This window comes from Balaenoptera acutorostrata, chromosome 4, assembly GCF_949987535.1.
Source record: "Balaenoptera acutorostrata chromosome 4, mBalAcu1.1, whole genome shotgun sequence".
Lineage (NCBI taxonomy): Eukaryota > Metazoa > Chordata > Mammalia > Artiodactyla > Balaenopteridae > Balaenoptera > Balaenoptera acutorostrata.
The window spans coordinates 3896862-3915236 of NC_080067.1; the positions used below are offsets into that span (position 1 = coordinate 3896862).

The following is an 18375-nucleotide window of genomic DNA, read 5'->3' on the forward strand; positions in this document are numbered from 1 at the left end:
ACTGCTCTGCACTATTCCTCTACAGATGCCCAGGAGAAGGGGGACGTGTCACGTGGAGACTGCTACTTTCATAGCTGAGCAAGACGGGAGAACTTAGTGCAGAGGCTTCCTGCCCTTTGCCAACAGTACATACATGCACAGCCAACCCGGTCCCCTCCCCGAAAGAACATGCCATGCACACTGCCAGGCACTCATAGAGTCTGAGGGAGAGAGAAGTCTCTCTTTAAAATTAAAACGTCTTAAAAGCAGGACGTTTTAATTTCACGTGATAAATTAATTTCATTCCACCTTTAGGTCTGTGCTTAAAAGGTCCTTCCCAGCCCATGGGTCACATTTTCTTCTTTAGCTTTACAGTTTACATCTCCAAGGTAGGCCTTTAATCCATCTTGCTCTCTCCCCATACATGGTATTAGGTAGGAACCCAGTTTTATTTGCCTCCGTAGGGTGAGTTAGTTTCCCCTGCACCATCTATTAAGCAATCCTTCCTTTCCCCCACTGGTTTTCCAGTGTCACTGTACTCACGTATGAAAATCCTGTACGTACAAGTGTCTATCTCTAAGCACTCTAAACCTACCACAGTGCTCTACTCACCACAGGGCCAGGGCGTAAAACAGTGTAGTACTGGGGCACGTCTTCACGTCTGGTAAAGCAACAATTCCTGCCCTCCACCCAACTGCTGCTTTTTTTTTTTCTAGGACTGACCTAGTTGTCTGGATATGTTCTCCATATATAAGTTTAGAGTAAGTTTACAGAGTTGCCTCAAAAAAAAAAAAAAAATTCCAACTGGAATTTAAATTGGGATTGAATTAAATTTATAAGGGGGAGAATTAACAGTGGTCAGAGAGAAGATATTTACAAAATGTGGAACAAAGGTTTAATATCTGAGGCATCAGACAGCACTTCAATAGAAAAGTGGACAAATGGTGATTAGGCAATATACAGACTAGGATACATACGAATGTGACAAGTATAGGACAAGAGGCTAACAAGTGGCATAATCCAAGAAATACATATCAAACTACAAGATACCACCTTATACCTGCAGACTGGCAAAAATTAGAAAATCAGAGCCCTCCAAGGCGATACGGGGCTACGAGAACTGCCGCGCCCTGCTGCTGCTGGGCATGGAGATGGGGACAGCCATTCTGCAGAGCTACCTGGCACAACTTAAATTAAATTTAAGCCAACCCTACGATCCCCTGCATCCTGGCTGAACTCTTACGGAGGCGCATGAAAGGATGAATACTGAACGCTTGCTGTGGCCCTGCCGGTGGGGACGGAGCTGCCCAGGCAAGCTAGGCTTGTGGGGACAGAATGGATACACCCTACGGAGTGCCACGCAGCAGACCAAAGCAGTGACTCAGACCTGTGCACAGCAACAGCGAGGGAGCCTAAAGCACTGTGCTTAGGAAAGAAAATGACATCGTCATTTACGTAAGTTAAAAACACAAACTCACTGAATACACTGGCAAGAGCACTTACCCATGATATATTGTAACACATCAGAATGGGTGCTCTGGGGGTTAACACGGGTGGAAAATGAGGATAAAATGGAATAAAACAAGCAAGAAGGGACGAGGAGAAAAAGGAACCTAGTTTATAGGAACCCTCGACTCTGGGGTGGGAGAGCGCCAACACCCACCACGCTAGCTACTGTAGCCTGCACCCTGCAGACGCCACCCAACCACAGCACCGCAGGCACACACCACAGCTCCACCGCTGGGTATTTTTACATACTCCAGTTGCACGTCTAACAGACCTTTATTAAAGGAGCCCTAAGCGTAAGAAATTATAAATGGTAAAAAGAAATATCAAAAAGACATCTTGAACTGGTACTGGTATAACCAGAATGCAGGATAAAGACGGCAATATCTGTTAACTTGGGTAAACAATATGATACCGGTTAAGAGATAAAGGAACAACAGAATGGTATTTGGGTGAAAGAAGAATTAGGTAATTTTAGACATGTTTTGCTTTTAAGTTCCAATGTTTGCTTGAAAGCACCGACTCCAGAGGACGGTCAAGGATGGCTGGACGTGCATTTGAGAGTCATCTGGATTGCCCGTTGTTCTACCTGCCACAGAGTTATTAAAGATGACAGACGTACAGGCTGCTAATGATACGGATGCTCGCGGAGGCGTGGAAAGGTGCTGGTTTCAAACAAAACAAACCACTAGGAGGCAGAGCGGGAAATGACTGTGGAACATGAGAGTGGAGAAGGCAGGGAGTAAATTATTGCAGCTCTCATTTACTCAAAGTTGACCATGTGTAATAAAGACTAAATACATAACTCCGTGTTCACATGCCATTATATTCTACTTTAACAGCAGTAGGCGCCAAAGATTTAAGACAGATTTCTGCAAGCAAAGAACTGAGAAAATCCAGAGTGTTATTATGTGAACGGTGCCCCAGAGCTGTGCGATGCAGTGGCCCTGACTCACCCTTACCGACAGCAAACACTGTGCGCAGTTCAGAATGTCAATCAATATTTAACACCTACTATGTGCTAGACAATATGTTAGGAATTGCACAGCCTGTGGTTAACAAGACTGGCATGAACCTCACAATTACACAGACTAAGTCAAGGTGTTATGGACACCTCTCTGCCCCTCTATCCACCCCCAACGAAACCTACTCTGGGGAGACAGAAAGTCAACTGTAATAGTAGAAATCTGAAGGAAGCTGTTCTCAAACTGCGCTCTTGCCAGAAAAACAGCTTTATGCCATATTTTATATTGCTATAATACATACTTTTAAATATATATTTACATATAATATATAGTATATATACTATGCTGTATTACAGTAATTAGCATTGTATACAGTAGTGTATAGTATTGTATTTATATATTTACACATATTTATATATAGAATATGTACTATGTTATAATAATACACAATATACTTTATGGTAGTTTTACCATAACTATAGTACGATAAGGTTCTTTACTTAAGTAAAATAAGCCACTGCTTTCCTTAGAGGTCATAAATCAAGTAAAGAAAAATAAAGCTTTCGAGCAGCTATTCCAGGAAAGTCTAAGCTGTAAGCATCTATTTCATTTAGTCCTCTACAATAGGAATCTTCCTTTCCTCAAAAAGTATAAAATCTTATGTATGACTTTAAGAATCAAATTTTAATAATCTAAAAATAAACTTGTGCGACATCATGCCATAAAAATTGCTATTCACCCCAAACCAAAAAAATCCCCAATGAGCTACGAAATAGTTCAAATCTACCTTCTTACCTGATCCCAACATAAAGCCTATTAAATCTGAGATTTACCACCCATTACAGTCAAACTAAAAGTTATATAACCATATTTACTTTTATCTGGTTACAATAAATGTTTTAGGGTAAATTAACTGTCTGGTCCAGTGTAACAGTTGCTAGAATAATCACAGTACTAAACCGTGTGCCTCAAGTCTTCTTTGCCCCCCGACAGCAGTTCCCCCCAGAAGGCCCTCAGCCCTCTCCCACCGGAACCTCAAACCACCACCACCACCCAAACACACTTCCACAAAACAAGAAGATCTAGGACAACGATATAAAACTGGGGCTCTAAGCTGCATGTGGCTCTTTCACTCACCAACCGACAGGATTTCAAGTTTGTGTCAGAACAGTACAGTACAACACTGTGCTCAAAGTAGTAGTCGTGTGGGCCTTTTGGCTAATGGTGACTACAAACGTAGCTCCAGAATCCCACAGCTGAATGGCACTGGTTTAGAAAAGGCAGTTTTTAAAAACGAAAGAAGTGCAAGAGATGAATATATGGCATTTACGTTTTCTCCCTATCAGATTCAGAATATTTCAGCTGCAAATCCAACAGAAATTTGTGGAAAACAGAAGTGTAATCTGTAACAATGTAGCCATTTAAGTCCTATTATAATCAACACATAATATTTTTCTGATGTGGCCTGACCTATCATCATGTTAGAATTAGTATGTACTCAAAGCACACTTAACCCTAAGTCAATAAGAGTAGAGGAATAAAAAATAAACCAACAGTCTAAAACAACTAAAAACTCTAATTGCAAAGTGCAGTTAATATGGCTAGAAACAGTACCAGTCTCCAAATGTCAAGACAAATTTTAAATAAAATCTCTTATTTATAGCAAATAAAATTTGAAACACAAGCCATTTAAGATGAACTTAATTTCCACCCCCCCAATCATTATGACAAGAATCCAGTAACTTTATATCTTTCCAACCTTCAAACAGTTCACCCACATTTCTAAAAGTATTACTATAATAAATGTATAAAAACTGGAATAACATAAATGTACTGCTTTCTAATGACTAACTTTTATTTACAAAAAAATGTCCTGGCCTTTTAAAGTCACTTCAGCTTCTGGCCAAGATGGATAACAGGGACCAAATTTACCCTACCACTTTAAACAACTCGGAAAGAAAAAAAAAAGAACAGAATACATGAAACAACAGTTTCTAAACACTGGACGTCAGGCATCTCAGGGCAGTTGATTCCTGAGAAAGAACACACACACACACACACACACACACACACACACACACACACACACACACACACGGAGGGCTACAGTTGTCCCTGTGATACAGAGACAGAACCCAGGTGGCCAGAGCACACAACTGCTGGAAAAGAAGAGGTGCCCGGGAAGAGAGCTCCAGAGGTCCAACTGAGTACTTACCGGCACACGCAATTGCAGGGAAAGAACACCCACAAGGGAAAGAGGGGACAGCCCCGGGGCTCCCGCAGGGTTAAGAGTCTGTGTTCCCACTTGCTAGAGAAGACAGGGCACTGGGTAAAATACTCAGAATGGTATTGCCTCAGCAAAGGGGAAAAGTAAGCTTCACAGCTGTTCTGATCACTCTAAACAAAACTTAAAAGCAAGTCTCAAAAGGATCAGACTAATTCCAAGTAACTTAACTTAGCACCTCAACCATGAAGCTCAAGAATATATTATTTAAGAACACAAAAATACCCAGCACCCAAAAAGGTAAAATTCACAACGTCTGGTATTCAATAAAAAATTACCAGATATGGAAAAGTTTGAAAATGCGAGGAGAAAAACTAATCAACAGAAACAAACCCAGAAATAACACAGATAATAAAATTAATTGACAAAAACAATAAATGTTGTTATGACTATTCTCTAAGTTCTAAATGACTGACAAATACCTGAGTGTTAGGTAATACATAATTATAAATTATAATATTATTATAAATATATATATTATAAATATATAATTATAATTTAGAAAATTATAAAAAGACCTAAGTCAAACTTCTAGATATAAAAATACAGTATCTGAGATGAAAAATACACTGGGTGGGATTAACAGCATGTTGAACACTGCAAAACAAAAGATGAATACACTTGAAAACACAGCAATAGAAATATTCAAAATGAAACAGACAAAAATAAAAAAAAGACTTTGAAGAGAGCATCAGTGAGCTATGGAACAACTTCAAATAGCCTAATATACAAAGGGGAAAAGGGCAGAAAAAATATTTGAAGAAAATTATCACAAAAAAATTTCCAAATCTGATGAAAACTATAAACGCATAGATCCAAAAAGCTCAACAACCCATAAGCACAAGAAACATGAAGACAACTACACAAGGCAGATCATAATTAAACTGCATAAAACCAGTAATAAAGAGTAAATCCTAAAAGCAGTCACAGGGAAAAAAGACAATACATGGGGGGGAAAAAAGACAATACATGGAAGAACAAAGATAAGTCTTTCCTATAAGACTTCTCGTAGGAAACAATGCAAGCCAGAAGACAGACGAGCAAGATCCTTAATACATGAAGAAAAAAACTGTTACCACAGAATTCTATACTCAGCAAAAATGTTTCAAAAACAAAGGCAAAATAAAGTTTTTTCCAGATATTCAAAAACTGAAAGAATTCATCACCAGCAAACCTGATTGTAACAAATGTTAAAAGGCAATCTCTCAGGTGGAAGGAAATGATAATAGGTGTGTATCTGGAATTACACAAGGGAATAAAGAACACCAGAAATAGTAACATATTTGGAAAATATAAATTTTTATTTCTTAAATCGCTTTAAAAGATAATTAAGTATTTAAAGCAAAAATAGTAACAAAGTATTATGGGGTTTATAACCTGTAGAAATAAAATTTATGATACCAATAGCACATCTGCTAGGAGGAATAAATGTTGAAGGATCCTGTACTATAAGGAAGGGGCATAACATCACTTGAAGGCACACTGTAGTGTGCTAAAGACGTATTTTATAAACTCTAAAGCAACCACTAAAAAAAAACAAAACAAAGAGTTACAGCCAGTAATCCAACAAAGCATATGTGATCATTAAAAGATAAACTCAACCCAAAAGAAGGCATGAAAAAAAGAAACAGGGAATAAAGAACAGATGGGATAAATTGAAAACCAATAGTAAGACAGTAGATTTCAACCCAATCACATCAACAGTAACATTAAGTGTAAATGGTCTGAACATTCCGATTTAAATACAGAGTGTCAAGTTGGAAAAGAAGTCCCAACTACGTGTTGCTTAAAAGAAATATTTAAATATTAAAAACTCATGTACCAGCTATCACTTATTAGACACATACTAATCAATATGAAAAACTTCTCCTGCAGGGACTTAAAAGTATCAACGTGTAGTATAAAGCAACACAGATTATTGGGAAGGTGGAAAGAAAGGGAAATTTATAAGAGAATGATAAAGATTTATAATATTCAATTCTCCATATTACCAGAGTCTGTCTTCTACTGAAAGTACATACTACTACATACTATCTAATCCTCTTTATGTCAAAAGTTCCTCCCCCCCCAAAAAAAAAAAAAAGCTATTTTAAACCATTCTCACTCAAATCAGATGTAGGCTACTACTATTAAAAAACAAAACAAAAGCCAAAACCAAAACCAACCAACCAAATACTATGTCCAATGCTTTAAAAATCCAACAAGACACGATTTTTAACACACCAGAAATCCTCTGAATTTCAAGTTGGGATAAACCAACGGCTAAAAATAAAATACATGGCAAGTTGGACTTGGGTGAAGCAGGCAATATTCCCCAAATATAGTCCCTCCTCTCTTCAGAAGAAAGCAAATGTATCACTAAACACTTCACAGTTAACACACTACTATCTCTTTGTGACACCAATATCCTGGATGCTTAGAATTCTGAGAGCTTTTCTAGCGTCAGTAGTAAGTCTGGAACACACTCCGGCTCAGCTCCCTACATCTACACAGAGCACTTGGCTAGACTCCCTGTTTTTAAATCCTGGCTCCCAAAATTTCTAGCTGTGTGATCACGGGCAAGTTACCTAACTTTATGCTTCAACCTCCTCTTCTGTAAAACGGAGGACAACTGAAGAGTGTAACTTTTTAAAGAGAATGCTTTTAATAGTTACCTATTTAAGGACCTGCTGTAGACCACAGGGAACTCTACACTCAATACTCTGTAATGACCTATATGGGAATAGAATCTAAAGAAGAGTGGACAGATGTATATGTATAACTGATTCACTTTGCTGTACACCTGAAACTAATACATTATAAATCAACTATACTCCAACAAAAATTTTTAAAAAATAGGTAATAGCTATTGCGTATTGAGTGCTCACCATGAGCACAGCACTGTTCCAAGTGTTTTGCATACAATATATATTTTTTTAAATTTATTTTTGGCTGTGTTGGGTCTTTGCTTCCGCGTGAGGGCTTTCTCTAGTTGTGGCAAGCGGGGGTCACTCTTCATCGCGGTGCGCGGGCCTCTCACTATCGCGGCCTCTCTTGTTGCGGAGCACAGGCTCCAGACCCGCAGGCTCAGTAGTTGTGGCTCACGGGCCCAGGTGCTCCGCGGCATGTGGGATCCTCCCAGACCAGGGCTCGAACCCGTGTCCCCTGCATTAGCAGGCAGATTCTCAACCACTTCGCCACCAGGGAAGCCCTCACAATATGTATTTAAATACTAAAAACCTACAAGGTATTGGGTTGGCCAAAAAGTGCCTTCAGTTTTTAAGGAAAAAATAAAAGACACGTTTTTCATTTTCACCAAGGACTTAATTGAACAACGTACTCACCCTTTTGTTCCACTACCTTCTGCCATTTTTCAGGCAACTTCATAATTCCATCTTCCCAAAACTTTTTATCTTTTTGACCAAAGAACTGTTCCAGGTGCCTTTTACAGTCTTCCAGGGAATTGAAATTTTTTCCATTAAGAGAATTTTCTAAAGACTGAAATAAAGGGAAATCCGAAAGTGCCATGTCTGGTGAATACGGCGGATGAATCAGAACTTCCCAGCCAAGCTGTAACGGTTTTGGCCTGGTCATCAAAGAAACATGCGGCCTTGTGTTATCCTGATGGAAGATGATGTGTTTTCTGTTGACTAATTCTGGATGCTTTTCGTTGAGTGCTGCTTTCAATTGGTCTAACTGGGAGCAGTACTTGTTGGAATTAATCGTTTGGTTTTCTGCAAGGAGCTCATAATAGAGGACTCCCTTCCAATCCCACCACATATACACATCACCTTCTTTGGATGAAGACCGGCTTTTGGTGTGGTTGGTGGTGGTTCATTTCACTTGCCCCATGATCTCTTCTGTTCCACAGTATTGTACAGTATCCATCTATCATCGCCCATCACAACTTGCTTTAAAAACAGAACGTTTTCATTACGTTTAAGTAGAGAATCGCATGCAGAAATACAGTCAAGAAGGTTTTTTTCCCTTATGTGGAACCCAAACATCAAAGCGATTTAACATAACCAAGCTGGTGCAAATGATTTTCAATGCTTGATTGGGATATTTTGAGTATGTCGGCTATCTCCTGCGTGGTATAACGTTGATTGTTCTCAATTAAGGTCTCGATTTGATTGCTATCAACTTCAACTGGTCTACCTGACCGTGGAGCATCGTCCAGTGAGAAATCTCCAGCACGAAACTTCGCACACCACTTTTGACACGTTTGATCAGTCACAGCACCTTCTCAATATACTGCACGAATCTTTTTTTGTGTTTCAGTTGCGTTTTTACCTTTCTTGAAATAATAAAGCATAATATGCCGAAAATGTTGCTTTCTTCCATCTTCTATATTAAAATGGCTACACAAAAATTCACCAATTGTGGTAAGTCTTTAAATGCACGCTGATATGACAGCTGTCACGTGCAATCTAACAAAATTGTTTCAAAATAAAGTTAAAGACAGCTAAGTGCTACTAGAGCCATCTTACGGAAAAAACCGAACGAACCTTTTGGCGAACCCAGTAATAAGCATTTTTATCTCCAATTTACAGATAAGGAAACTGAGGTGCAGAGATTTATGTTTCTCCCAAATTTACATATCTATTAAGGGGGGAGCTACAATTTTAACTCAGTCTAATTTCAGAACCTGTCATCTTGATCCATATGCTAAACGAGTAACTCCTTTATAAACTTTTTTCCAAGCTGCCTGTCTTTCACTCTAGACTGTGAACTATTTAACGACAAGAGCTCCATCTCCTTCATTCTGAGTAATCCCAGCAGCCAGCACAAAGAGAGTATAAAGCAGGTCCACGGAAGGTGCTGGATGAACTCTGGGTGCGCGGAGTCCTGCTTCACACATCGCTTACTTGTGCTCGGGCAGGAATCAGAAGGCTGGTGTTCTCTCCCAACCACACCAGTCCTCAGCTTTGCTGCTACAGGAAAGTCTCATCATCTCCCTAGACCTGAGTGTTCCCATCTGTAAAATGAAGAACTGGACTAGATCTAAGTTCCCTTTCAGCTCTAAAATTTCCAAGAAAAGCCAATATCGCTCTTCGGAAAAAAGAACAAAAGAGTTGCCTCTGACCAGGAGAATCGAAGCACCTTGCAGTTTTCAGAGCAACATTTAGAGCCCTTTTATTTCTTGTTTAAAATCCCTTGCTCCCCCAGAATAAGAGCTCCTACTGGGCCTGGGCCTGGCCTGCCTTGTTTACATGTGCTCCCCCAACCTGACTTGTGGAAGATATCTGATGTTTAATGAGTGACTGCACTACAGGTGAAAACTTGTGAACAATAAGTGAAATGAGGAAATATTTTTATGTAGCACTCCAAATCAGCTGTGTCCTAAATCCTATGAATGGATGGCTAATTTTATTAGCTGGATGTTCATTTTAGATATATCTATTTACTTTAGTTACAAAAACTGTGCTTTAAAGACTCGTTCACAGGACTTTAAAATGCTTTAGTTCTTGCTGTTTCAATATTTTTCACCTACATCTAAGCAGCTTTTGTTCCAGAAGGCCCATGGAGCATAAAAAGTCATCGTAACATCAACAGTAAACACTCGAGACTTTTTTCTGACATACATATACCTTGTCTACGCTACAACTAGATCATAAAAGCAGCAGCTGAAAAGTCATCAGACACAGCTCAAAACTCAGAGGAACACGTACCGAATCCCGCCCCCCCGCCCGCCAACGTATTTCCTAATGCCTTTAAGTATAAAGCTATTACAATGTTGAAATAAACCATTTACTTTGAGGTTTATTTCTGTAGATTATGCATAGAACCACACACTGAAATTTAACGCAGTCTCAATTAAACAGGGTTCTTGAAACAATTATTTATGAATTGATAAAGCTATACATCTTTACACCCTGAGGTTTTCCTTCTAAAAGCCTGAAAAATGAAATAAGTTTCTAAAACTGAATGACTATCTTTTTACTGTGTTTTAATAACTTATGATTACATTATAAAAACAGAAATTAGGGCCAGAAGTATACTATATGCAAAATACCTACTATATGCCTTCTTACCCCTGGCTTGTGCATTTTGTCTTAATGCAGACGTCCGAGCCTCCCCCGGAGACGGATGATGCTTCACCGGGGTGGGCTCTGGCCTCTGAATATTTTTTAAAATGTTACATGTAACTGAGAGAGCAACGAAGTTGAGAACCACTGCACTAAACTACAACACTTAATGCTAGATTGCTTTAAGCAATTACTTCGAGCCAAGTAATTAACTCAGTGTCTTTTTCTAAATCTAAGTATTATCAAATGGAGTAGTGACTCCTCACACTGATTTGTATGCATTCCAGGGAATACCACAAGTCTTAAGACAAAATTCAGTACAAATTTAATTTTAAAAAGAAATTCCTGGGCTTCCCTGGTGGCGCAGTGGTTGAGAATCTGCCTGCCAATGCAGGGGACACGGGTTCGAGCCCTGGTCTGGGAAGATCCCACATGCCACGGAGCAACTAGGCCCGTGAGCCACAATTACTGAGCCTGCGGGTCTGGAGCCTGTGCTCCGCAACAAGAGAGGCCGCAACAGTGAGAGGCCCGCGCACCGCGATGAAGAGTGGCCCCCGCTTGCCACAACTAGAGAAAGCCCTCACACAGAAACGAAGACCCAACACAGCCATAAATAAACAAGTAAATAAATAAAATTAAAAAAAAAAAAAAAAAAAAAAGAAATTCCTTAACTTAAAAGAAGGGAAAGGGAATACCCACTAAAACTGAGTTTCTGAAACATGTCCTCCTCATCCATTACAAAGTCAGAAAAGCAATAGGTTCGAGCCCTGGCCTGTCTTTCTGCTTACATATTAGGTAAAGACACAGTGACTCACAACTGAAAAGCTGTGAGCATTGCATGTGGTCAGCACCCAGAGAGTGTCCTACTTGAAGAACTGTCCCCGAAGTGCACTCTCCCATCATAAAAACAGTTTAAGTTAAAACATGTAAAACGTAAAAGTGTAAGAAAAAAAAAAATTATCCAATTCCTCATCTCAAAGGGAACAGAAGACTAGAGGAAGGGACGTCAGCAGTGACCTCAGAAGAGCTGCGGGGTGGAGACCTGCTCCAGGTTCCTGAAGGGGAGAGGAAGGACCTTAAGTGCGAAAGTAAAACAACTTGACATGTTTTAGAAAAACCACCCTAAATGGTGACAAAGATTTGCCCTCTGAAGGAGAATTTGAGAGGGGTTATTATCTCCAATTTATGGATGAGGAAATAAAGTTGTGAGGGGTTAAGTGATCTGCCCCAGGTTACAGTGCTACCAAGAAGCAGAGTTAAGACTTGAATGAACATTTTGTGAGACTCAAAACCAAGCTCTTATTACAGCAAAGGTAACTGCACGGCACGGCTATGTAACAATGAAGCAGTGTGGGCCTTGCCCAAAGATCTTTCAAAAAATGTCCGCACACGGACCAAGAGTTAAGCTGTTAAGTCATAAATATCAAAAGTTGACATTTTCCGATATAAAACTCTTGGTATCTTGAGTCAGCCTCTTTCTCCACAGTCATGCCTGTAATTTTCTTTACATCGGCAACAAAATTTGCTGTGAACTGCAGAAGCTCACCCTGCCTCCAGTTCTGCTAACACTGCCACTGCCTTTCCAGCATCCTTTTCCACCCCGTGACCTTTAATACTTTAACAACTGCTCCAGGACGGCTTTCAGACCACACGGCATGCGGCTTTCTGAATCACTACCAATAATCTCAAAATGGGGAAAACAAACGATTGTCGAAAAGAATAAACCATCATTAAATTAATTTATGTATTTCATGTCAATTAATTAACTAACGTAGCTGCTTCCAAAGGTGTCTAGGAATCCAGTCCTCCTTTGCTGGGATAGTCTGTCGCATTCTTCCTTTTTAGCATCTGACTATCGAATGGTTCATTTTCACGGGAGGCACACCCACTACTCTTTTTTTAGGTTAGAAACCGGCAGCACAAAACTTCTATTTAAGAAATACAAAATGAAAAACAAATATCTCCACTGTATGCTAAGGCAGTGCTGAGAGGTGAACATGCGGAGACTGAGCTTTTGAAGCAGAGGAAGAGGAAAGAAACGGGAGCTGTGGTGCTATGAAGTAAAAGACACCTTAACACTTCACAGCCGGGAAAAACAGCCCCTTCTCCCTTGCTGAAAGTCTTCCAACAGACTACCTGCACCTCTGCCACGCCGCGGGCAACCATCAGAAAGCCGAATGCTGTCTTTAGAAGTGTTCCTTTTTCAGGACCACCATTCACTTCTTCCTTCCTTCACTCAGTAAACACTTGGGCAGCTACCATTTCCCAAGCGCTCTGCGGCTAGGGGCCTGGCACCGAGCGTTCAGTACTGAGGAACCGCGACGGCCAGTTATGAAGAGCCAAGGGAACAGGTTTCTTCCATTTTGTTAAATTAACCATCAACAGTGGTGTCATCTGGACCAGTTACCAAACTAGCTGGTTGGTCCAGAAGTCAATCAAAGTGCACTAACCGGCCCCTCACCCAGAAGTTTCAGAATTGGCCAAAAAAAAAAAAAAAAAAGTCAGCTCCTCTCTGAGTGCCTGTGGTCCTGTTCCTCCAGGCAGGTGAGAAAGAACAAGGCGCATGTGCAGAGAGCAGCAGAGATGAGAAGCCGAAAGAATCCCTGCTTCTGCTGTCTGTTCCCCAGAACAGCTCAAGGCCTTGAGCTATCAGACTGATAAAGTCACACACTTGCATGTCCTTATAATAATCTCCTGTTTTTATTTAAACCAGTTGAAACTGGACTTTGCTACCTGCAACATAAAGAGTCTTAACCAGTAACAAAAGTGGTATCAGACAGGACTCCCTGACTCCCCCGCTAAGTGGAGGGGCTGAGAACACGGGCCCTGAGCCAGACGGCCTGCGCGCCTCTCCCGGCCCCTCCACGCACTGGCTACACAGAGCCTGGGCCTTGACTTCAACATCTGTACAATGGGCCTAACAGTACCCACCAACAGGAATGGTTTAAATTTTAAATGAGTTTCTACACTCAAAGCAAACAAAGCTTGCCCCATAGTAACTGCCTGACAGGAGTTGCCGCTTTTGTTGTTCCATTAGCACAACTCCGCGGAGGAGCTAATGCTCCGAGACGCCTCACCGGGCTCCACACGTTCCCTACAGCACGGGGGGGGGGGGGGGGGGGGTGGGGAGATGACAGGGCCACCCCCACGCAGGGGCTGGGGCAGGTTCCGCGACTGCCGAGTGGGGAAGAGCAGCACAGGAGGGAGAAACGCAGTACTGGGTGACCCACAGCCCCAGGTACCACCCAGCCGGAACCCCCCACAGCCCTGCCTTCTGTTCCGCTCATCTTCTAAACCTGAAGCCTTCTGCATGCTTTCAGATTCAGCAGGTGATTTCTGCTTGCCAAAAAAATCACCCCGACTGGTATAAACTTTACAATTCTTCATTATCTGCGATTTTTATTTTCGCATGTAATGGGGATTGGGCAATTAGGCTACCGACATCTGTGAAACTTAAATCTGTTTATAATAGGTAACAACTGAGACACTAAACCCATCCGTGGTCCTGCCAAGGGGATATTAGAAGACTCGATGTAAAGAGTTTGGAATAAATTTGAACACCATCCCGAAGGGCTCACTGAACTAGGACTAAGCAAGGCCCAAGCGCAGCCCAGAGATCAAGCACCTGCCTTTAAGAAATAGAGGGTTCTAATATATAAACAGCCAATGCGGTTCAATATTGAAAAAAATCTCATTAAAAAACAGGCAGAAGACCTGAACAGATATCTTTCCAAAGACATATACTGATGGCCAACAGGTACATGAAAAGATGCTCAACATCACTAATCATCAGAGAAATGCAAATCAAAACCACAATGAGATATCACCTCACACCTGTCAGAAGGGCCATCACCAGAAAGTCTACAAATAACAAATGCTGGAGAGGGTGTGGAGAAAAGGGAACCCTCCTACACTGTTGGTGGGAATGTAAATGGGTGCAGCCACTATGGAGAACAGTACGGAGGTTTCTTAAAAAACTAAAAATGGAACTACCATGTGATCCAGCATTTCTACTCCTGGGTATTCATCCAAAGAAAACAAAAACACCAATTCAAAAATACACATGCACCCCAGTGTTCACTGCAGCAGTATCTACAATAGCCAAGATATGAAAGCAACCGAAGTGTCCATCAACAGATGAATAAATAAAGAAGATATGGTATATATATATATATATATATATACACACACACATGGAATATGACTCAGCCATAAGAAAGAATGAAATTCTGCCATTTGCAACAACGTGGATGGACCAGAGTGTATTACACTAAGTGAAGTAAGTGAGACAGGGAATGACAAATATTCTACATTACCACTTACATGTAGAATCTAAAAAATACAACAAACGAATTAACAAAACAGGAACAGATTCGCAGACACAGAGAACAAACTAGTGGTTACCAGAGGGGAGGGGGAATGGGGGAGAGCAAGTTAGGGTGTGGGATTAAGAGATACAAACTACTATGTATAAAACAGGTAAGCAACAGGATATACTGAACAGCACAGGGAATATAGCATTATTTGGTAATAACTTTAAATGAAGTATAATTTATAAAAATATTGAATTATGTTGTATACCTGAAACTAATACAATATCGTGAATCAACTATACTTCAATTTTTAAGAAAAGAAAGAAATCAAGGGTTCCACCTTGTGCACTGCTGGTGGGAATGAAAACAGTTGGTGAGGATGGTGGTTCCTCCAAAAACTAAACATAGAACTATCATATGATCTGGGAATTCCACTTCTGGGTATTATCCAAAGAAAATGAAAACACCAATTTGAAAAGATATCTACACCTCCACATCCACTGCAGCATTATTCACAACAGCCAAGATACAGAGACAACCCAAGTGCCCACTGACAGATGAATGAATAAAGATGTGGGGGGAGTGTGTGTACACACACACACACACACACACACACACACACACACACACACACACACACAGTGGAATATTACTCTGCCATAAAAAAGAATGAAACCTTCCATTTGCAATAATGTGAATGGACCCTGAGGGCAGTATGCTGAGTGAAATAAGTCAGACAGAGAAAGACAAATACCATATGATCTCTCATATATGTGGAATCAAAACCCCCAAAACCAAGCTCATAGCTGCAAAGAACAGATCGTGATTGGGGGATAGGAGGAGATGGGTAAAGCAATACACAGCATGGCGACTACAGTTAACACTACTGCATACTGAAAGTTGCTAATAGAGTATATCTCAAAAGTTCTCATCACAAGAAAAAAATTCCGTAACTATGTACGGTGACAAATGTTAACTGGACTTATTGTGGTGATCATTTCAAAACATATACAAATATCCAATCATCACGCTGTATGCCTGAAGCTAATATAACGTTTGGGTTTTTTTATTTTTTGGCCGTGTGGCATGCAGGATCTTAGTTCCCCGACCAGGGATAGAACCTGTGCCCCCTGCATTGGGAGCCTGGAGTCTTAACCACTGGACCACCAGGGAAGTCCCATGAAGCTAATATAATGTTGTATGTCAATTATACCTCAGAAAGACATACGGGAGGGGGAGGAGAGAGAGAAAGAAAGAAAGAAAGGAAGGAAGGAGGGAGGAGGGGAGAGAGGAAGAAAGGCAAAGGGGAAAAAACAAAGGGTTCTGAAGGGCCAGGAAGTAGTTTAAAAAAAAAAAATCATACATACATGATTTTTTCCAAAGATATTTTCTTGGCAAAAATGTTTTTTAAATTATTCTAGAGCCAAAATTCCAGGTGTGTAGCCATCGAGGTAGTAAAAAGGAGAGGGGAGACGGGAAGCGTGTAGCATGTCCACAATCTTACAGCGCTGGGGCTTCTCTAGAAATTCTGAAATAATGGCAAACTCTGGGGCTCCTCTTCCCAGGAACCCAGGTCCAGCAGAGCCAATCAATCCACGGTTTCTCCTTTGCTTTTTTCTGCTTCTCTTTCAGATGTATCTTATTTGTACAAAATAGCAAATGTGGGGATGTAAATGTAGCCTGTGGGGAAAAACAAGCGAGACCCCATTTCTGACCTCGAGAGAAACAGGTCACCTCTCTTTAGACCCCTTTCCCTTCTCGGTTCAGAGCCTCCCAAGGACCACCTTTCCCTTCGACTCCCTCAGTCTGTAAACTCTCCAGTTCACACCACCTTCGCCTGGTTCACCCCGAGAAGAGAAGGGGGAGGGGCTGCCTCAGGCCACCGCCCTCCCTCTCCAAGGCCCCTCAGGACCGCTGCAGGGCTTCTCCCTCCCAGCCCCCCCAGCAAACTGCTCTTCTCTCTCCCCCTCCGCACAGCACTGAAAGCAAGGCCGTTATAGGCGGGCGAGTCCCTCTCCCGCAGGCGTGCTGGGATAGGGGCTCAACTGGGAATCACTGCCATCACCGGACAGAAGGTTTAGGTGAAAGGGAACTATGGTTAAAAAAAATCAAACAGTTGTATCTTAGGTCACTAATGAACCTTAATATACAGTGTCTTGTTCACTACCTGTTCAACGTCGTGTTATGTTGAGAGCATCTATCGGCACACAATCTAATTCAGTGCTATACACACAGAGAGAGACACATAAATAAATGCTCAGCTTATCATTTTAGTCAAATAAAACTTTTCAAATCTTTTTTTCTGATGGTGGCTGTTACTCTAATATTTTATTGCAAAAGTAACTTTACATCTATCTGTAATGCAGCAACTTCAATGCCTTTACCAGCAGGTGCTTCACCTAACACTGGTAAATATCCAAAGCATGATCCCATCTTCTCATTTTGATCTAAATTTTAAATCACTAGGTATAGTGCATATTTTCTTAAAAATTACACCTATATTTAAAATCTTAAGGACAAGCATTACATTTACACGAAGTAGCAGCAATAGCTTTGTTTTGTTTCTACCAATGAAAGATTAAAACTGACTGTGGTCTCATCACTTCCACTTGACTATAATTTCTTAGTGACTGATGTTAACATCTAAAGAAACATTTATACAACTACTGCTAATCAAATAATTTGTTTCAGTAATCAGTCAAACTTTTTAGGCATCTCCTGGTGTTAGGCTCAAGAAATAAAACAGTCGCATTTTAAAGGAAACACAAATGATGGTAACTGAGGGTGATAAATGCTGTAAAGAGGTCATAAGTATAAAGTGCCATGGGGGACAGATGAGAGAGCTGTGTGGGGTGAAGCCGCTTCGTCTGTGCTTTGAAAAATAGTAAGGATAGAAATTGGGAGAGAGAACGCTCCAGGGAGTAGGTTGAATATAGTTAAGTTACGGGCGGGGGGGGGGGGGGGGCGGGGGGGCGGGGGGTGAGGGTGGAGAAATAACAAGATGAAGATCAAGAGGACTGGAGTCGGGCTGTGAAGGATTTCTACATCACATGAAGAATCGGGGTACTTAATTCTAGGGGCAGTTGGAGTCCTTCGATTTTTAAAAGAGGAATAATGCCATGATGATGAAATCTACATTGGAGAACATACAGAGGGGTAAATGGCCAGCCTGATGAAACAACATCAGTGGCTTAGCTGTGAAATAAGCTGTGTTTTAATCTAAACACAGTTCTGCGGAGTAAAAACTGAACAGGCAATATCGTGACGTAAGGTTCAATTCAGGGCTACTATAAGTAAGTAAGTAGGTTAAGTCTAAACAG

The 18375-nt window shown here is 40.9% G+C and overlaps 1 protein-coding gene across 1 annotated transcript in view; it reads right to left on the reverse strand.

Annotated features, from left to right (window-relative positions):
* UBE2E1 (ubiquitin conjugating enzyme E2 E1) overlaps positions 1-18375 on the reverse strand; it is a 76393-nt gene that overhangs the window by 36225 nt on the left and 21793 nt on the right. The window lies entirely within an intron of this gene.